The sequence below is a fragment of the Prionailurus viverrinus genome, chromosome D1 (assembly GCF_022837055.1).
Source record: "Prionailurus viverrinus isolate Anna chromosome D1, UM_Priviv_1.0, whole genome shotgun sequence".
In the NCBI taxonomy this organism is placed as follows: Eukaryota; Metazoa; Chordata; class Mammalia; order Carnivora; family Felidae; genus Prionailurus; species Prionailurus viverrinus.
In genome coordinates, this window is record NC_062570.1 from 96,282,123 (window position 1) to 96,304,535 (window position 22,413).

General features: G+C 45.7%; 1 long non-coding RNA gene across 1 annotated transcript; it reads left to right on the top strand.

The window, feature by feature from the left end:
* The first annotated feature begins 21,032 nt into the window (after nt 1-21,032).
* LOC125147033 (uncharacterized) lies at nt 21,033-22,053 on the top strand. The gene is made up of 2 exons (XR_007144969.1): nt 21,033-21,200; nt 21,405-22,053. It is a non-coding gene; the product is annotated as an uncharacterized LOC125147033 (long non-coding RNA).
* The last annotated feature ends 360 nt before the right edge of the window (nt 22,054-22,413 follow it).

Below are 22,413 nucleotides of genomic sequence, written 5' to 3' on the forward strand. Positions count from 1 at the left end.
CTCCAGCCCACAAGTCTATCCAGAAGCCCGGCTTCTCCTCGCCCCAAATCTACAAAATCCCTGGATTGTCCGGGAAAGTCTTCAGAGGGTTGGGGGAGGGGGCTTCCTGGGGCGGAGGGCGTCGCACAGCCGCGGGCACCCGCCCCTCCAGCCCGCGCGCCTCCCCCCTTCCTTCTCCTCGCCGGCTCCCACTCCCCGGACTCCGCAGCCCGCCCCCGCGCGGGAGATCTCCGGGCGGAGGCGGCGCGCGCAGCGGCGCGGGGGCGGTGGCGACGGCGACGCCGGGCGGGGCGGCGCGGGGAGGGAGCGCGCGCGCGCGCGCGCGGGCGGGCGGGCGCCCGGCTCCTACGCAAGCAGCCGCGAGAGGGGATCCTGGGCGCAGGCCCCGCCCCCTCACGTGCCCGCGGCGCAGGGCCGCGTGCCGCCCGCGTGACCGGCAGGCCCAGCCCGGCAGCCACCTCCGCCGCCGCTCGGCTTCCACGCGTGGGAGGGAGGCCGAGGTGGCGGCGGCGGAGGCGGGCGGCCCAGGGGAGGCCGCAAGGAAAGTCTGCGCGCGATAGCCACCCCCGCCACGACCTTGGCAACCCCCCCTCACTGCCTGGGAGTTGGGGGCTGGGAGTGCTAAGCCCAGTAGTGGCCTGGGTGTGGGAAGGAAGCTTGAACTCTCTGAAACCCCTTCCCTACCCACCCCTGTCATCTGCCCCTGAGTTTCAGGTGGGACTCTTCCCCAAGTGAAAAGCCGGTTCTCAACTTAAGCCTAAGTTTGGCTTGCTGGGGGGGGGGGGGGGGGGGGAGGGGAGACAGAAAAGGTTTTGAAATGAGGGGGATTCCCACAGACCTCTTTAATGTCCAGTAGTGCGCCAACAACCTGGCAAATCCGCTTGGGTGGGTCAAGACCACCAGACTGTGCCCCGTTGGGTCAGGTTCCCGGACTTATTGGAGCCTGGGCCAACACCAAGTTCAAGCCATGAAAAAGAATCTGACCTCTCCATTCTTACGTGGTTGATGACCTCGCTGATTCCCCAGGGCCCCCAACCCCTCTCCGGGAAATGACAGATGGAGCATCTGGGAAGAGCCAGTGAGCAATGGAGGCCAAGGACAGGCCAAACACCAATTTGAGTGTCCACAGCAACAGAGAAGGAAACCCATCATCTGTGCCTTTGCAGTGTGTCCTTAAGTGACCCGTGTTCCTGCAAGGTGTCAGGTGCTGAGAGAGTTCACACGGCCCTGTTGCTGTCCTGAAACTTGTGTCTCACTGGTTGCTATTTCCAATGGCTGGTGAAGTGGGGAAGGCCACTACCAAGGGGGAAAACACTCCGGAGTAGAAGCCCCTAAGGTAAGTAAACCGGCTCCATGAAAAGCCATGCATGGTGTGGCATGGAGCCTGGGAGCCAGGAGCCAGAAAAGCCACCTGCCCACCAAATACTAAGTGCTGGTGGAAGGGGCAGGGGTGTGGCGAGGGGAGGACACTGAACCTGACTCAGGCCCACTTCCCCGTCTTCCTGTGGGAAATCACGGGCATGGGTATTCTCTAGAACGTGTCTCATATTCCCTAGAGCAAGGGTACTTCCCCCGGGACAGTTGTTCTGTGGAAGGCGAACCCTAAGTGTCCAGTTCTTAGTGTGGTCATTTCCAGTGTGGTGAGCTGGGGGATGGGTCCCCTTGGTTTGTATGTCTTGATAGCCATGTATATGGACAACTGCCTTTCTACCCTTGGCTCTTTGGGAGGCTACTTGGCTCTCAACACTCACTTTATTAGCTATGAGGGTGGTCAGTATATTTAAATAGCTATTGAGTGCCAGACACTGGAGAAAACAAAGGGAGTGCCAGGTAAGTTCTGTGACCAAAAGGAATTCCTATCTCATAGGGAAGTCCTACATTCTTGAAATACATACTTAAGGAAATGCAAGTGGGTATATGAGGTTAAGAGCCCACATGAGTGGTGTAGACAAGTGCTTGGGTAGAAGGGAGAGAGCAATAGAGGCCAAGGAGCCAGAGAAGAATGGGGAGGATTTGAATAAATGAACAGGAGCCAGGGAAGACACCCTAGGTGCTGAGAACAACACGAACAAAGACAAGGGGGAAGGGTTGGTTGTGGCCAGCCCACTGGTTATGGAGAAGGCTCATTTGGCTGGAATAAAAGGATCAGAGAAGGTCAGAGATCTCCTGAATAAATGAATCTACCAAGACCCAAAGCAGAAGCTTCCAGGTTGCCCTGAAGCCCTCTGGTTGTGCAGTATTCTCTAAATCTCAGCCCTGATCATATAAAACCCTCCTTAAGAATATGCATTGGCTTTCCATTGCCAAACTCTATCATGGCAACCTGGGCCCTTTATGATTTCTCCCAAACCTGTCTGTTCAGCCCTGCCTCCTATCCACCCTTTCGTGCCCACCATAATCCAGAGAATTACTCCTGGTAATTCTGCCTTCTGTTTTCCCTCTGTGGTGCTTTCACTCGTAAGCTTTCCCTTTCTTTGGAATGTCCTCTCCTCCCTCACCATTTCTGCCCACTCATCCTTGAAGACACAGCTCAAGTGCCAGCTCATCCCACAGCCAGATGTAATTTTCATCTGAGTTCCCACAACATCGTGTACTCTATCTTGGCACCTCACGTTCTACGTTGTATTACAGTTATGTAGAGGCATCAACTTTCAAAGGGGGTACTGCTAATCCAGCCACTTCTCACCACCTCCATCCCTGTTGGCCTTGTCCTGGCTGCTGTCAGCTCTTGTCTGGACAGCTGAGTTAGCCTCCTGACTAGTCCCATTGCTTCCCTTTTGGCCTTTCCAGTCAGTTCTCCACACAGCAGCAAGAGCGATCCTTTTACAACATAAATCAGATCGTGTGACTTTCCTGCTCAAACCCCTGCAATGGTTTACCAGCACATTCAGATGTAAGTCAAGATTTAGCTTGACATTTTAGGACCCTGTGTCATCTGGCCCCATCTATCTCACATGCTCACTAAGGTCTAGCCACCCTGGCTTTCTTCCTGTTTCTGGAATTTCTGCCTCAGAGCCTTTATTTTTGTTGGCCATTTTGATGGAGTGTATTTCTCTTAGAATTTACACGGCTCACTCCCTCGCTTCATGTCTCTGGTCAAATACTTTCTCCTTAGGGAAGTGTTCCCTGACCATTTTATCTAGAATAGGCTTTCCTACCAGTCACTCTTGCATTTCCTTGCTTTTTACTTAAGATTCATTACCACTATCTGAGCCTTATTATGTTTATTTGGTTATTTATTTGTTTATTGTCACTATCATAAGAAGATAAGCTTCAGGGGGTCAGGAATTTCTGTCTTGTTCACTGATGCAGAACAAAGCTTTCTCACACACAGTAGGTGCTCAGTTTGTTAAATGAATTAATCATTGTTACTCAACCAGAAGGTCCTTGAGTACAAGCATCATGTTTTGTACATTTGGATCCCCTTCCCTGTCTCCTAGTTTCTTACACATAAGATCACTCAAATACTCTTTGAGTGAATTTCACATTCTGTACAGTTTCTCCAACTGATGTTTTCCCATTCATGTGGCTACACCCGTTTAGAAGATAGCAGGAAATGGTCTTTATTTATTCTGTCACCTTCAAGGATGTCCTCATTACATAGATCCCTGGAAGGTCCACTAGATTACTGTTTCCCCTTAATTGGTTGTGACCTGCACTTTTTTTTTTTTGATGAAATAGAGCAAATGAAATATCAAAGTGCACTACAAGCTGTAAGGCCAAATATCTTTCAGTTTGTGCATGTGCATGTGTGGGTGTATGTGTGTGTATGTGTCTGTCTGTATGTCTTTGTGTCATGGTATAAAATGAATATCTTATTGCTGGCCCTGATTCGAAAACTTTGTAAGTTCTAGATACCCCATTGATGGCCACTTGTAGAATGCATGATTATACTCTTAGTAGTTAAATAGCTGTATTTACTGTGCATTAAACCAGGTACTATATTACACATTTTCACATAGATTATTTCATACACTCTTTGTAACAACTCCAAGAGTGGGGTGCTATTATTATGATTCCCATTTTACAGAGGGTAAACTGAGGCTTAGAGAAATTAAGTAACTTGGCCATGATCACAGAGCTGGTACACAGTTAACCAGGTGGTCCACTTTCAGGGCTCTCCTTAAGGACTCCCCTGCAGTATCTCCAGCAGCATCTAGTCTTTTAATTTTGTATATTTCACTGAAAAAGCTCACCTTGTTTTATGCATATACAACAAACACTACTTACTGAGAATTCTGGTAGATGACCAAGTAGGAGCCAATGAGGTATATGTATTTGGAACTTTTGTGCTGCTGAAGAGTTCTATACCCTTAGTCTAAGAATCTCTGGTCTAGATGCATCCATGCATACACACACACACACACACACACACACACACACGCACGCAACTTAGAGCTGTAACTGTATAACTGTAGCTGACAGGAGCTGTGGCTTTTAGTAGTAGGACATAGCCACAGAGAACCCATAAGAGGGAGATAAGGGACTAAATACCCTGCTGTGTTCCCTTCCTGTCCTCAGTTTCCATGCCAGGGACCCCCATTGGCTGAGCCAGAGATCAAGAGTCTGTTAATGTAGTCCATAGAGGTCAACCTCGTAGCAGGGCACAGAACAGAGTGGAGAGAGTGCAGAGTGGTTCTGGGGGGAAGGCAAATGAGCATCCCCAGCTCCCTGTTCTTGGACCAACGAGAATCTCCAGTGCCTCGAAACGCCGAGTCTTGGCTCCAGCAGTGCTTGACAGCTCTCCATAATGCTTACCTCTTCCCAAAGGACAAGAACTGACCCAGCCAACTGGGGCACTGTGCAGTCTTGGGACATGTTGCAAGCCCCTCCCTTGGCCCTCATTGTATTCATTGGGCTGCCAAGGGAGAAAAACCAGGCCAGGAAAAGGACTGGCCCCCCTCATCCACCTAGGCATTTGCAGCTCTGCCAGCACTTGGGCATCTCATCCATGACTTAATCATGGACGAGGTCAGTAGGTCTTTATACAGGCTAGAGATGCCACTATCTGAGTGGTGGAAATTTATTCCTGCCAGGATTTTGCACACTTCAGAGTTGAATCCCATCTCTGGGAGAAGGAACCAGCAAGTAAACTGGTGTGTGTGTGTGTGTGTGTGTGTGTGTGTGTGTGTGTGTGTGTAAGAGGGGAGGAGTAGAATGCACTCTTATAAAGGGATGTTCTTTCTGTGTACACTTGCCCAGCCTTTGCAGGCAAATGTGTGGCTGCAGTTGTGGCTAAAATATGAATGAATATGGTTGTGTGCAGGTGCATGAATGACTGTATGTTTCTGTGAATGAATGCATTTGAGATGAAGTGTGTATGGGAGCCCTTGCAAGCTGGGATAGTGGTTTGCAGGTGCTTGGCAGTCTGGAAGCATCCACCAATCAGTGTCTATACCTCAGTCTGTAAGTGCTGGGTTAGGGGAGAGGGGGAACACTCAATTTGCTCAGAGCACCTCCCTTTTGCTGCTGCTGCTGTGGCAGCATAAACCATTGACAATTGCCTTGTCTTCCCTTAATCCTCAGGAAAGAAAGGCAGGGAAAGACAAGGGAAACCATGTGGTCAGTCTGTTACCAGTTGAAGTTTCCTCCAAACACCAGAAATTGTCCTTAGATCAACTCTAGCCCCACAGCCTCCTGACTTGCCCACAGTGCTCCTCCTTGGGGCTGAGCAAGGGGCAGATGAGTAATAGCTGGGGGTGTGATTCTTCTCTGACCTCCACTTCCCTGACCTACTAGCCCAGCATGGTAGAATTATGCATATTCTGTCCTTGTCTGAAAACCTTGAGGTCGAAAACATGTTACCCTCTTCTCGCTCTCTCAGCTAGACTTCAGGGATTGAAAGGAAGGTCCGCATTCTATTAGGAAATCGTGATAAACATAGATGATCGGGTAATTGTGAAATGGAAACTTGACATCGTAGATGTATCAAAAAAGATTTTAAGGCCCACTTAATTTTAAGTCAGATGATTTAAATATATCTTGGGCACTCCTTCTCCTCCACCCAAGGCCCCCCACATCCCTTGTCATCCAAGTGGCCTCCTGAGAGGGCCCTTGTACACAATGGCCCTAATTAGTCCCCTCATTAACAGTCTCTGCAGAGGCCAAAGACTGAATGGGTCAGAGAAACCAAATTCTTTTATCACAGAGAGACACAAGTGCAGCACATTTGGGGAGAGTGGGTCAGAGAGAGAAGGTCGGGGAGCAAGAAGTATGGGGAATGAAAACTCTACAGAACTGCCTCCTCTGGAAATAGAATAATCTAATATCCACCCCCCCCACCGCCCCGCCAAAGCTTTGAGAGTCACTATATAGCATCTATCTTGCTTCCATTGGAGGGCACCCTTTATATTCATGTATATAATTCATAGGTATGTATAAAAATGTATGCTTGTAAAATAGATGGATGAAAACTACTGTTAGCTATGTGAAGGGGCTCCCCATAAAAGTCTAATAAATGCAGATTTTAACAATACAAGATAATTATCAGATTGCATACTTAAATCCCCCAGATTAAACCTAATCCTATTTTGGTGGGTTACTATGCCTCTTCTGCCAAGCAGCCATGAGAGGAAGGAACATCGCACAGCCTTTGCTTATGAATGTACTGTCTCTGCTAAGTGTGAATGCGCTGGTGCTTTGTGTTTGTATGAATGGGGGTTGCATGTGCTGGTCAGAGGCCACGTGAGACACGTGGGGTGGGAATTATATCTTAAAAAGATGAATTGAAAAAATGAAACGGAAAAGTGTGAATGGCATAAATCTCTCCCATGGTGCCCCTTCTTCTCTATTACCCACTGCCACCAAAAGGCACACCTGTTTTATTAAAATTAATTCCTGGCTTTGCAAATAACAATAGATCAATATCTGTACTTGAGTTCTACCCTTCACTGGGACCACACTGCTAAAAACAGAGAGCTGCAACACAAAAGATACCGCAGTCAGCTCAAGCAAAGGGTTATTTTTAGATCAGAAAAAATAAGGGAAAGGAAAAAAAAAAGCAGTTCTGGGTTTTGCAATCTAATTTGGTCCCTTTTCTTAAGGGAAAAAAAATCCCATCAATGGCATTTTCCATACAATCTGATTTCTGTTTGGCTCCTAGAAAAAGAAGAAGAGATAGATCTAGGGCTGAAAATTCTGGAGTTTTATGGCTGATTCCAGCTAGTAGCCTTTCTTCACCAGGCTCCAACTGAATTAATTTGATACTATTTTTGAAAGTCAGTGTTTCTAAGGGAGACCTAATGACGCACTGACGTCAATGCAGGTCAATAGCACACACTGCTGGAACTGGGCGTGCTACACCGAGCCAGAGCTGGAGCCTTTTCAAACAGCCCCAACTCTGCAAATATCCCAGCTTTGCAGGGGGAAAAAAGACAGGGTTTTATTAGCATTGAGACCCCCACCACTCCCCCCCAACACCTTCAAAATTGATGCATGTTTTCCTGATGCAAAAAAGGAAAGAAGAAAATCCAAAGAGATACAATCAGACCGCACTGCAGTGCCAAAAAAAAAAAAAAAAAAAATCATACCTGTCAAAGGAACTGTATGTAATCCGTGCACACACATTTACGTTCAGAATGCAATGCATATTATTAGGGTCTGTCTATAAATAGATCCCGAGAGTGTATGCATGGGGACTTAGTCCTCAAACGGGCTTTTTGAACGTGGGTGATGAGTTCTTTGCTCTGATCAGTTACTCAGGAGGTGCCTGAATGTGTGGGGGTGGGAACGTGGGAGGGGGGCTGCCTCCTCTCTCTCCTTTCCTCTGGCTCTCCCCCTCCTTTCTTCTCTTTTTCTCTCTCCCCCTCCCTCCTCGCTCACCTCCCCTCGCATCTCCCTCTATCCCTCTCTCATTTCCTCTTTCTCTTCTTCTCTCTCCTTCAGCCTTCCCCCTCTCCTTCTTTCTCTCCACCTCCCTCTCTTCTCTCCTTCTCTCCCCCTCCCTGTCTCCCCCTCCCTCTCTCTTCTCCCTCTCCCTCCAAGTCTGGCACTGAACGCGAACTGTTTTGCTTTGCTCCGGGAAGAGTGCAGACACATAACGTGAAATCCCGAGCTTTTTGCGTGGTGCATTTAAAATGCTTCCTTATTTATATTACCCTCATTCCCTCACCTCTCCCACCCCCTCACCAGTCCTTCCAAATTTCCCTAGAAATCTATGTAAAGCGTGTGGAGGGGAAACATTTGCACAAAAAGTGAAGGAGCTCGCCAAGGTAGGTTATACCGTGCACTGTCTTGTGTTTGGCTTTTGCAAAGTTTATGATGTCAGTTGGTGGATGTTTGGAGGAGTAGATCTGTGTGACTGGCCATGATTACTGTCTTTTTCACTGAACAATTATATTTGTACAAATTGCCTAGACTTCTTAAGCAGGCTTTCCGTGGTGGTGTGTGTGTGATTTGTGCAGGAGTCATGCCAGTTGGAAGATGATCCTGTGGTGTTAAGCTGGGGGGAGGATGCTGCCTCGCCTCCCCCCACCCTGATGTTTTTTTGGAGGGGGGATTCTGTAGTGGGCAAGTGCTTCCTCCACTCTGTCATATTTTGGATTGGTTCTCATTCACTAAGTGTCTTCATTCTTGTTATTATTTTGCACATGAAAATTTAGTTGCAAAAAGGCTTCATGAAGTCAGAGCAAAGTGGGGAGTGTGGGGAGATAAAGAGTCAGAGCATGGTGGTGGTGATGGTAGTGGTAACATTTCTTGCACAGAGAATTTAATCTTCTCTCTTCTTGGGATTTGGAGGAAATGCTAACCCTTTGTGGGTACAATCAAAATAATTTTTAAAAAACCCTATTAGTGGGTAAAATGAAATTAAACACACAGACACACACACACACACGCACACACACACACACACACACTTCCATTGCAAAAGCAAAAACTGCTACAGCTCACAACCACCTGTAGAGGGAAATCTTTATGCATGATTTCTTAGGGCTGGTTGTGTAGAGGAAAACCGCCTGAAAAGGCGCCTGGCAAACTTTGCAGCAAGAAGACAAGGGAGGCTGAACTCAGCAGGGTGGAGGGTTATATCGCGGGGGCGGCAGAGGAGGGAAAGGCTGGCGCCCGGCCAGGGTCTCTCACAGCCTGGGAAGCTGCAGAGTTGGCCTCCTTGCTTTGGGAACCTGATCCGAAGAGGGGTCCAGTTTGGAGTGGAAAAGCTGCAAGGGGACAGGGGCTTGCAGGGCATATGTGACGGCGGGGGGAGGCAGTGTTCCGTGAGGTCAGGGGCTGTGTGGTGCCTGGTGCCTGGTGGAGATGGCGAGGGCAGAGGCCAGCTTTTCCAGCGGGGCCCTGGTTTCCCTGCTGCCACGCAAAGCAAGGTGGTTATCAACAAGTGTTTCTCCTGAGAAGATTAGTTTTGACAGAGACTTCAAGGGGTTCTCTAATCTGGGTAAATCCACCAGGGCTTTATTGTGTGTAGCAAAGAGAGTCATTCTTTGTTAGGAAGGAGCTTGGGGAAGAGAGGTGGAGCGCCAGAGAGGGGGTACTTTTGAACATCAGCCATTTGACCTTGGGGGCCAGAGTTCAAATCCTCCAGAGAGTTGAAAAGGCTGGAAAGAAGGTTACCCCTTTTGCTGCCCCCATACCGTTGATACTGAGCTTTATGTTTAATGTGAAAATTCAGTGCCTGGTGCTGGCCGGACCTCGTCAGTGGGAAGTCCATGTGTCTGAGAGCAGGGTTTGTTTTTTTTCAATCTAGGGAAGCATGCAGCACTCTCAGCAGTAGTACTGTATTTTTTTTTCCCTGCAAATGATCTTCTAGGAAAGCTGAATCACCTCCACTCTGAAGAGCAGCCACTCCAGGAGGTGGAATACAAGTCTCTAGAGGAGGGAATACCCCCCACACACGGCCTTTAAATATAGACGTGGGGGCACCATTTGAACGTGAAGTTAAAATGCACTTGGAAATATGGGGAAGGTAACAGGCCATGGTTCTCTGGACGGGGCTGGGCTAGTAGTAGTGAAGACCACCAGGATGAGGATGTGATTCTGAAGCAGTGAGTTAGTATCTTTTTGACTTGGGAGGGGATGGCGGGGGGGTGGGGGGGAGCGGGTGCTGGGTTACCAAATTCACATGAGAAGTGAATCTCTTTCAGCAGGTTTGGGGGTTGGGAGATTTGAGGGGGGTGCTTGGAAGTTAGAATCAGCAACATCTGTTGTCACAGCAAGGCAGAGAATATTCTAGCTCTCCAAGCTAGAATAACCCGAAGGCAATGAGTACAGACATAGAAACAGAACTGGAAGTGAGATGTGGGCACAGTCCGGACTAAGCCTGCTCTTAGTGTGAAGCGTTGTCCATCCTTATGGATTTGCTGGTGTGGAGTAAAACCAGGCCAGCATGCCCGACATCCAGTGTCCGCATCACTTGAAGTCCCAGGTCAGGGAACTGCCCCCTCAGTTTTTGTCCAGGGGTGGAGGAGGGGTAGGCTTTCCTAGCCTTGGAAGGGAAACTGTCACTCCTCTCAGAAGGAAACTGTTTCTGTTCTATACCTAAGTCAACAGGTGTTTGTCCCCTCAATATAGAGGGAGAGGAGAGTGGTTATAAGAAAAATCTGGTCTGGGTGGCTCAGTCAGTTAAGCGTCTGACTTCAGCTCAAGTCATGATCTCACAGTTCATGGGTTCGAGCCCCATGTTGGTCTCTGTGCTGACAGCTCAGAGCCTGGAGCCTGCTTTGGATTCTGTGTCTCCCTCTCTTTCTGCCTCTCCCCTGCTCGCTCTCTCTCTCTCTCTCTCAAAAATAAATAAACATTAAAAAATTTTTGTAAAAAGAAAAGTCTGGTCCTAGGAATATAGCCACATGTCCTCCATAGCCCCCCCAGACTCATCAGTATCACTCTCTACTCTGCTGTGATCTCCTGAGGACCAAGTTCCAGAAGGACACCGTTTTCACCCTAGCCTTAACGGTGTTTCATGTCTGTCAGCCACTCCCCCAAGATCCGTGTAAAGACCACTTCTCTCAAGTTCTCCCAGGTGCTCAAGCACACATCACATGCAAGTATATATGCGCAAAGTACATGCACATATGCGCGCCAAGACCACAATGATGCATAGGTATGTGCACTTATGCAGAGCTCTCTCCACATTTGAGCTCACAGGCAACCCACAAAAGAGCGGACCTTCTTCATCTTCTGTCCCACCTGGTTTAGGGGTGGATCTGACATCCCTGAGTGAATGTGGTGAACCTGAATTTGTCTTGGGTTTCCTCATACTCATTCAGGAGTGTCAGTTCCCCCTTCACGCGACGCTGGAGAGCATTACCACAAGCAGATGTCTATCCACTTAGGAGAAGAAGGAAGTCCACCTTTCCCCTTCATCTGAGCCTGGGTGCTTCACCTTTGTTTCTCAAAAGAAAAATAAGGGTAGGAACAGGACCAACTACATAATTTGTAAGGCCCAGCATGAAACAAAAATGGAGGGGCTCCTTGTTCAAAAAGTAGGAAAAAAGTGCTGTTAGAGATACTAAAATGTAAAACTTTTTTCCTTGAGTGTTTCTCTCAACTTGTCATGATGTTTTTTATTTGATGTTTCATGTGCTAAATAAAAATAAAAATTTCAAATTATTAGCATGAATTTTACCACCCATCTTTATATTGTTCAATGCTGTAGAAGAGCATTTCATTCATTTGCAGAATCACCAAAATTACACAATTCACATTTCATGGGTCATACGTGCATAGGTATTTTGTTCTTACCTGAGCAAGGGAAACATGGAACAAAATGTACTCAACTAGTTTTGTTTCACTTTTTATATGCAAACATTCTCCCAGCTCTCTCTGGCTTCAGCTTAATGATAAGGAAGGACTGAAAGGAAAAAGAACTATTAGCTGTCCTATGCTTCCCTTTCCTCCTATATCATCATTTTCAGCATAGATGGTTGGCAAATACAGGGAAGGAATGAGAATAAGAAACTGTACAATAGGGTTCCTTGTTCATTAGTATTTCAAAGAACCCCACTGCCTTCTTTCTGCATTTGAAGCAAGTTCTGGTTCAAATAGCACTACCTCTTGGTACTGTCAATCCCCCATTTACTCACAGACTTACCTTTCACTTGCTTTGAGTCTCGTTGAGCTCCCACTGGAATTTTGTACTCTTGGGGGAGTACCAACCCATGGGGCAGCAAGGAATGGTGAGCACATCCGTGGCACAGATCTTCTCTTCTGACACATTCTCCACTGTCCAACAGACTTTACTTACACAAGTCCAAAGGCAAAATTAGTATGAATTTCAAGACAGTAACATCAGAGTATTAAACCAAGCATGAGGCCCTTCTGAGCACAGGGCTATGTGTGACTACACAAGTTGCACACCCATGAAGTTGCACAGCAGGAGGAGGCTAGAAGTAACCCAGATCCCAGACTGAGAACACTGTTGCTCATCTTCTCTCATCAAGCCAATAATCCTACTGCAGCACAAAAATTCAGCGGCCTCCATTTTTTATCCATTGGGGTTTTCTTCTAGCCAAGTCCCACTCTGTGAAAAGTCCACCACTTCCTGATGACGGTGTTAAAAGTCATCTGCTGGTCACTTCTGGGTCTGCTGAAGCCTTGGGTTAGAGCCTAGGCCTGGAAAGGAAGTATCCATCCAGTCCCTACCCACCACTTCCAAGCTTGGCTCCATCAAGCAGAACTTCTGCCTCATATATACTTAGGTTTCGCCACCTACAAATGAATAAAATAAAACTTAGCTTGCTTCATGAATAATTGTGCTAATTATTTAATTAATGACAGGTTCTCAAAAATGACTTTGGCAGTAAGTTCAATTGATGTTGATATAGAAGAAGTCGGACTTAAGGCTCAAAAAGTCAAGAGAAAGACAGTCCTATATTCTGATGGACCCCAACGGGAAGGGAATTTTCCTTTCCTTCATCCGTTGCCTCCTTACTCCTTACCCTCTAAGGAGCAAAGCTAGAGGGGACCTCAGAAATGTGAGGTGGACTAGGGTGGAAATCAGATGGCATTAAAAATGCATCCAACCTACAGAATTAAGACACTATTGACCCTCCATCATTGGTTCAGGGACTTTGAGAATTGTGTTTTCAGCTTTAATCTAGTTTTTCTTCCTTGCCTGATTCTTTAGGTGACAGAACACCCTTTTGTGAAACATTTAACTTAGACTAAGCTACTAAGAGTACCAAGAGAAAAGAGGGAAAGGAATTACTCTTATTCTTTTATATAACCTTTACTGGACTTGGAGGCTGCTGCTGCAACAGCCCAGTTAGTAGACTGGAAGACCAATTGATAAATAATTACTTACTGCTTGTGAATGAGGTTAGCACAGTGCTTGACCTGTGGTGGATGTTTAATAAATGCTAGCTGACTCTGGTAGGGCTTATTATTGTGGCAATATGCTATAGTTGAAAGAGCCATGGATTTGGGGGGCGCCTGGGTGGTTCAGTCAGTTAAGCATCTGACTTCTGCTCAGGTCATGATCTCACAGTTCATGAGTTCAAGCCCCACATGGGGCTCTCTGCTGTCAGCACAGAGCCTGCTTCAGATCCTCTATCCCCCTCTCTCTCTGCCCCTCCGTTTTGTATTCTCTCCCTCTCTAAAATAAACATTAAAAATTAAAAAAAAAAAGAGCCATGGATTTGGCCTCAAACCACATAGATTCAAGGAGCCAAGGAGATATATGATCTTAGACAAATTACTTAGCTTCTTTGTGACCTGCTTTCCTCACCTGAACAGTAGGAGTATTCACATTATAATACCTACCCCATTAAGAATGAAATGAGAAATTAGATGGCTTATCCAAAAGCACTTTAGAATATTCTACATATGTGACACATGTGTTGCACCTGTGTGTGTGTGTGCACATAGGCAGATGTTTAAAAATTTTTAAATCATGCTTTCCTCTTTCCCATCTCAATTAGCAATAGAGGTCGACATAGGTCTCTGATTGGCTGGACTCAAAACAGTTTCCTGAATACAGTATAATGGTGGATAATTCAGGGTTTGCAGCCAAACAGACCCGGGTTCAAATCTTGGCTGCTGTATTTGGTTGGTTATGTGAGTTATGACAAGTTATTTAAACTCTCTAAGCCTTGGTTTCTTGACACTTAAAATTAGAGTAATAATAGTACCTACCTCAAAGACTAATGATGATGATGTATTGAGTTATTTGTAAAGGACTTGGCACAGTGCTTGGAATATACCAAGTATTTGATACTATTATTTAAAAATTTTTTTTCAACGTTTATTTATTTTTGGGACAGAGAGAGACAGAGCATGAACGGGGGAGGGGCAGAGAGAGAGGGAGACACAGAATCGGAAACAGGCTCCAGGCTCTGAGCCATCAGCCCAGAGCCCGACGCGGGGCTCGAACTCGCGGACCGCGAGATCATGACCTGGCTGAAGTCGGACGCTTAACCAACTGCGCCACCCAGGCACCCCGATACTATTATTTTTATTAACATACTTCTGACCACTGATGGAGCCAAGGAAACATCAGAGAAGTAGTGGGAGAATCTTCTTATGGTATGTTGTGGGGTGGCATTTCTACCATATGCCTGCCTTTCCTGGGTAGATTCTTTATTTTCTGAAGATAGCAGGGCTGTTCTGAGACCTTTCCATATACACTGGGACTCCTCTTCTATCTCCCCGCTACCTTACACTCTGATAGCCAAAGGATGTTCTCCATTGACCCTGCCAAGCCAGGAACAGGCCTGGGAAACTTTCCTGGACCTTTCACTCCAGCTCAGGGCCCATAAACTCTTTTTTCCCAGTAGCTCCCAGTCCTGAGAGAGAGGCATCCAAGTAGGGAGAAATGGACTCAGTCTGTACTTTGCACAAGTCTGGATCTCATGAGTATAAATGTGAGAAGATAATCTGTGTTTGACTCACTGGAGCCCGGAGGCTAGGCTTGAGTCTCCTCCTTTCCACTGGGGCAAATGTTCCAAGTCCTCCTTGGACATTGTAAGAGTCTCTCAGGGATTCCTTGGAGGCAAGTACGACTGTCTACTCCTCATCTAGATCTAGAGTTTCAATGACTTCATTCCCTAGTGGAGAACAGAAGAAAGTAATCCCTTACCCAGTCCTTCTGGCCTCATGACAAATTGGGAACGCAACAAAAATTTATGGAGAGTCCACTAGATTAGCAGGCCATATAGTAGGCTCTGAAGATCCAGAGATAATGAAGAGATGGATCCTGAGAGCCATCATGGCACTCATAGTTCAGAAGGTGAAAGAGGCCTTTAGCAACTCACATTCTTCCTTTGGTAAGACCCTTGCCAACCCTAAGTTCTTAGGAACTTATAAAGCCCTTGCTTGACCAATAATCCACCACAAGTTTCCTTTCCCTGTTCCAAAATTATCTGTCCTGTGTCCCATTCTATCAGGAATCCTTTCACCCATGAGTTTATGTGAGCATGTTAATTGGTGTGGATATATCAGTTGGAAAAGAAGTTCCATCAATTAAAGTCCAGATTTTTAGTTCTAAAGACTTGGTAATATTTAGTGAGGAGGCCAGGCTTTTGTGGCAGTTCATCCTACTGGAAGCTTGTGGGATGATTACATTAGGGTTCAAGGGTATCAGACCTATAGGATTTACCCTTAATACCCATATCTTGGGTGTTAAAAACCACTGATCTTGGGAAGATCTGATTTCCAAGGAGTGGCCTCCACCTAGCCTCAGTCTTGGGCAGGAGTTAGGATCCCAATTCACTACAAGGGTTATTTGCTTCTACTTACTTTTCTATATTCACACAGACTTAGAAAACAAATCATTTGGGGAGGTGATGTTTAAAAAAAGGAATAGCAAAATAGCTTTTATCCCTCCCTTTCACTCCTTTGTTAGTCATTTCCATCAAGGCAAAAGGATTTCTCCTACTCTACATTAAGCTACTATTTATAAACTCTCAGATTTGAAAAGCTTTACCATCTATATTATGTTCAAGGAATCTGGTGAGCTGAATATTTGGGTACAGAAATTGATGAGCTCATTTCCAAACTTGGCCTGTGACCTGAGGCAGGCTGACTCTTTCTCCAGGCTTTATTTCCCTCACACAGATTAAAGGAATACCTTCCTTTTCTTTCCTAGTACTAGTAGCCTCCCTCATCAGCAACCACTATATTCTCTTACCTGTCCCCCCAGTATTCAGAGACGCTGTGATTAGATAGATGGGTTGAACCAGGTGTCAAGTGGGTTCTAGCCCAGGCTCTGCTGACCTAACATAGTGAACTTAGGTGATTCACTTGGCCCCTCTTGACCTCATCTCTAAAGCAAGGGTCAGAGTCAACCAGCTCCATACTTTATGCAATATCCTGACTGTTGCTCAGAGCAAATTGAATTCTTGTCCTTAAGGAGCCCCTAAGGTGTTTGGAAGAGTGAGCATGTATGAGTTGAATGTAGTTGTCACTGTTACCAGTCTTCTATGGTCCTGGTATGGAGGGTTCAATGGTTGCTCAGGCCTTAGGCAACAGGTTTCTCTGGGCCCATTAGTCCCCATGGTGTCTGGCATTCCATAGACTATTCACAACAAATACAACACAAGACTGACTTTGGATTCCTTTTCACCTGGGACCCATTCATGTCCAGCTCCTGCCAACACTTTGGAGATCTTTCCATTAAGAGGTGAGAATCTAACATGGGGCTCAGAGAAGAAATTAGGATAAAAATCTTTCCAACTTAAATACCTCAAAGGCCTCAGAAAAGTTCAGTAATCTCTAGGTTTCTTCATCTATAAGATGGGAATAATAATAGTACCCCCCTCCCAGAGTTATGATGAGTCAATCAATACATAAGAAGTGCTTAGGACATTGCATGGTATATAAAAAGTGCTCAGTTAAATGCTTGCTGTTGTTATTAGCGTTTCCCCCATTCTTAAGGCATCTCTGTCCTTAATATGCCACCCTTTCAGGTCCCTCTTGGAAGACTGCTATGCATATGAAGGGGATTTCAAGTAAAACATAAATGCTCTATAACTACTTTGGCTCTGGAGGGCTCTAAGCAGGATGCACATGAAGCAGGTTGCAGATGGTCCTTGCTGAGGGCTTGATGCATCCCTTTAGGGGCCTGGAACTTAACCAGACCATAAATCCCTAATCATAATGAGACCTTCATATGCATGAGTCTGAGATCCAATCAAAACATTAATAATTCTACTGAGTTACAATACAGACCAAAGTTGTGTTTTGATTTGCAACTGAACATATCCTTTTAAACTAATTAGAACCTATATTCACTAATACTGGTGGCCCACAGCAGCAAGTTATTCCATGAGTCAAAACATTTGGTGTCAGCCCTGAAGATGAGGGGATTAAAGGAAAAGACAAGACAGGACTGGGCCTGAACCCTCTCTTCTTCCTGTGGCCAGTGGTTCTCAGGCTCTTCAAGGCAGTAGCTCCTTCATTTTTTCTCCTCCTTGTCATCAGAAGCCTACCTTCTCACTGGACAGCATCCCTCTGATGACTTCAAGAGGAGGATGAGAAGTAGCAGCTAAGCTTATGGGGTGACTGAAGGCAGAGTCTTTGTCATCTATGATTAAGGAAAAGTACTTCCTGTGATATTAGCTCTACAGCGTGTACTTTCCCTACCTAGTTCAAGACCCCATGTCAAAGGAACCAGCAATGAGCCTTAACCAGAATTGGGTAAACAGAGCCCAGGAAAGTTACAGATCTAGATGGAGTCGTGGTTTGAGAGCTGCTGATAAAATCCATATCCTATCCCTCTCCCGTAGATTATTCTTAATGGCAGTTCCCAAAGAGTCTTTTCTTTATAGACATGAGCCCTAAAGGATTCTATCCTTGGACTAGGTCCCCAGCTTTCAGTCATTTAGTTCATCCCAAATATAAAAGTCCAATGCATTTGCCAAGGAGTAATGAGCTCCTTTTTTTTTCCTCTATGGTTAGGTCCAGTGTCTAAGGGTTTATCTTAGAGAGGGAGAAGGAGGTGAACTGCTTCACCCTGGTGGTAGTTTTTCCTCTTGAGATAGGTCACACTTGCCCTATAGTAATGAAATAATGGAATAAGAAGGAACACCAGGTATTTCCATCAGTCCTGTGACTTAAGGTGTGCCTAGGCTTCCCTTACCTGTGGAAACTTATAATGCTGAAGGGAACTCTACTAATGTCTGTTCTGGAAAACCCAGCTAGGGCTCAAAGAGGGGCTGCTCTGTATCTCAGTATACCAGCTACTACACTTAACAGCTGTTTGACTTAGGGCAGGTTATTTAGCCTCTCAGAGTCCCAGCTTTTCAGCTTAAAAATGGAAATTGTAATAGGAACCTTTTCACTTAGTTGCTGTAAGGATTGAATGGGATGGTACATACCTATTAGCACAGTACTTGAGATTACTAAATACTCAATAAATTACACTGTCAAATTTAACAAATTTGATACACTATCAAAATTAACGATAGTGATGCCAACAGGAGGGAGAGGAGCTCTCATATATTTTTAACCTTCCTGGATGGCAAGTGTTCACCTTATTCTGGGTTCCTCCTGAGCTATGTATCATCCTGTAAGTAGGTGAAGCACAGAGCCCCTTGGGTACCCTAAAAGAAATGAGGCCACTGCTAATCAAAATCAGGCTGTGAGCAAATGTTAATTGTAAGAAAGACTGGAAATATCTCCCACTATCTCTTGGGGCTCCTACTATTGCATTGATTAACTGTGAGCCAGAAAATAAGCGTGAGGAAAAGGTCTGTGCCCTGATGGCAGGCCACCTGGTTGACCTGAGCAATCTGAACAGAAAAGGAACTGTGGAAAAAGCTCCACTCAGATCCTCACTAAAATCCATCTTGCTACCCTTTGGCAGCCATTTTAGGTCTTTTATCCTAAACACATGCCGTGTCCATCATTTTGTTTCTCCTAACAGCAGGCAAGGACTCTTTCCTTCACTGTTCTGCTTAACAGTGGCCAGGCTCCATGACTGCCTTATAACAAGTTTGTAAAAAAGGTCCTTCAGTGACTATGAATCCAGATATTTGTCGGGAGAGGGTGACTGGAAAGCTAGAGCACATTCAAAATTTCAAGGGTCAAAGAAGGGTTAGCTTCAAAGTCTTAGTCCCATATCGCCTCAGATCATCCCCCATAGAGGAACTGTCCTTTCTATTACAAGTTGCAAATGGAGCCCAAGAGTTGAACCTTGCCATGGGACTCAACCTGTCTCTAAAGTTCAAGAACACCTGGGTTCTCTGAAAGCAGGATTGGATCTAGGTCTTTTTCTGAGTGATCTGTTTTTCTCTAAGTAAAAAGGTCTCTGGTAGAATAAAAGTTTGTGGCCTCTGAGCATAGATTTGTTTTACAGAGAAATGAAGCAAAAGTGGACTAGAGAAGAGCAGTTTTACCTGGGAGCTCCCTCTACTGGCTCTTTGGTAGAAATTCCTTAGCAGTCATTTTGCCCTGCCCTGTGGGTATCAGTTTGAGGCATCTGAGCTTCTTGGTGCCTTAAACCAGGGAGAAAATAAGGTATCCTGAGGCACCAAGGAAGATGAAGCTCCAGAGGTTGGCCTCTTCTGCCTCCTTAATAATTTCATCTAACATTTATTGGATGCCAACACAGTGCTAGGCATCCTACTTGTATGATCTCATTTAATACACAACTGCATGTGGCAGGATTTTACAAACAAGACAGCCATGACCTGGAACATTAACTAAGTTCCTGGCATCACCAAAGCCTAGCAGACTTCCTCAGTGACCCTCATTGTTTTAGGATTCTCGTGAGTGAGAACTCAAGAGAAGAAACACCAAGGGATGATGTGAAATTGGGTGTGGAACTTGTTCTCACCACCAAACATATGTAGGTTATACCTGGCTCTGGGATTGCTCCATAAACCTCCTGGGTTCTAGAGCATTTCAACCTTGCTTTGTAAAAAATTCAGCCCATGAGACAACTGATTACATGACAATGCTTGCCCAATCTGTGCTCTCACTGTGATGCTCAGACTGAAGAACGCAGAGTAACTACCACAGTGACTAAGAAGAATTTCCATTACAGAGGTGAGGCCTTTTTTAATTTGTGGAACATGTTCACACCTACGTTTTTAAAAATAAAATCTTGTGAGGTGGATAGGGCACATAGCAGTACACTCATTTTATAAGTTGGGAATTCAAGATATTGAGTGATGTGTTCCAGATTTTGGTTAGGAGCAAATAGCAAAGACCAGAATCTTCACTCACAGCTTAAATTCTGACTTTCTGGTTGGCATCGGTTGAAACTGAGGTCTAGATTGGGCTTTTTAACTGTAGCAAATAAAGACTGTGAAACCACCTCCTTGGTCCTTAGATATAGACTCTGGCCTGAGTCATTCCTTTCCCCTTTTTCAGGTTGGTTCATAATCGAGTACTCTTGATATCGAGTCATTTGGGAATTAGGAATTACACAGCCACGTATCTTTTCAAGGTTGATCTCTAACCAACTCACATTTCAAAGGTTATCTAGGTCCCTGAGAGAATCTGAAATATTATTTCAACTCTCCTATACCATGCAAAGATGTAAACTTTTTCACTTAATGCAGAAGAATTTCAAAGCATTTCCAAATGGGTTCTTTGTGGGGATTTGAGACATGGGTACATCACAGGACTCCCATTCCTCTTTGGGTTGGGTGCTAATCTCCAACTTCTCTGTTGTGTCTCTAAATCTCCATAATGGGACATCAGCCACACCAGGTGTCACCTAGTTCCTCCACCCCTCCTCAAGATTTCCTGTGAGCTGCCCCTTCTCCTATAGGCAAAGTGATGTCATAATGGGATCAGAATGGTATCTGCTGATAATAACGCAACAGATACAAGGCTTTCTGCAGCACCTTCTGAGCAATTGGGCTGTCACTGTCCTAAACGGAGTAGCTGGGTTAAAAGTATTTGTCCATGGGGCGCCTGGGTGGCGCAGTTGGTTGAGCGTCCGGCTTCAGCCAGGTCACGATCTTGCGGTCCGTGAGTTCGAGCCCCGCGTCGGGCTCTGGGCTGATGGCTCGGAGCCTGGAGCCTGTTTCCGATTCTGTGTCTCCCTCTCTCTCTGCCCCTCCCCCATTCATGCTCTGTCTCTCTCTGTCCCAAAAATAAATAAACGTTGAAAAAAAATTAAAAAAAAAAAAAGTATTTGTCCATGACATAACTTCCTGGCCCTCAGCTACCAGTGGAAGCAGGTCTCTCTGGTTCGACCTGTTAATACCACAGACTCTACTTTGCCAGAAATGTGACTTCTTGATGAATAAGTTGGTCCAGACCTGCCAATTTGAAGTGAACTCATATTTGGCAGTCTGCTGGTAAGGCTGAGGATCCCTTTATCTAACTGTAGCCTTGAACATCTGCCCTACCACCAACATTGTGTCCCTACCACCCTCAAGGAAGCCAAAATGATATAACTGAGGGAGGGACGGGAGAGTCTGGAACTGCATGCTCACAGAGAACGGTGAGTGATGGAATATAGGTTGCTGACACCATATCCCTTTCATTCTTGCTTGTTGTAGGAGCGCCAACGATCAAGAGGAGACCAGATGAGTTTTCAGAGCAGTCCTCAAACACCCAGGACACACCTCATCCTTTGCCTCATGCTTTCTGCAATGTTGCTGCTCACATTCATCTTCCTATTAACGCTTGCCATAATTACCCCTTCCTGATCACCATTCTTCCTCCATTCACTACCTACTCAGCTCTTTCTCCAAGGTGCCCGTCTTATGGGCAGTGGCTTTGTTCTCTGTTTGGCAAGTTCCCCTCTGAGTTATGTCCAGATGGCTAACATTGGTTTCCCTCTTTCCTCATGCCCAACAGCCCCTGCCTCATGTCCAACAGCCCAGCATTCAGTCCCTAGGTGAGGAAAACCACAGTACATCCTACCTCTTCCAAAATGAAAAGTTGCAAGACTCTGCCAGAGCAGTCACACTCAATGAAGATACTCGAGGTATCTGAGTGTGATGTAATTAAAACTAGATGGAAAGACCAGAAATCCCTTAGTCCCAGTCAGATATTGAAAGCGCTTACTCATGACTGTTTGGACTGATTAAGAATGTGGAGGTAGGAAGAAGAGAAAGAGAAGGATCCTCAGAATTGGACTGCCCCTGAATACAGGATGGAATCATCCAGACTTTTTTCCTCCAATTAAATTTGCATTTCATTCTACCACATTGTGATGGCTTCACTCTAGACATTTTCATTTGAAACCCAAGGCTTTTCTTCATGGGTTCTGAACCACAGGTTCCTGGATGGTGAGGTAAGTGACATTTACCAGCACTGTCTAGGGTGATTTGTAGTGATCTCAGAAGCCCAGTATTCATGAGCCAGAGTCACCCTGTTAGGCTCTAAGGTTCATCTTCTATCAGTTCCTATTGACCCAAATGCCCTTCAGGGATCCCAGTCCAGCCATAGATGTTAGTCCAGCCTCACAATGTTAATCTCCGCCTCTACAAAATAAAACAGATCCCAGGTTTGACCATATCAGAATTTGTTGAAGTCACAGTGAATGCTCTCCTTCTCAAAAAC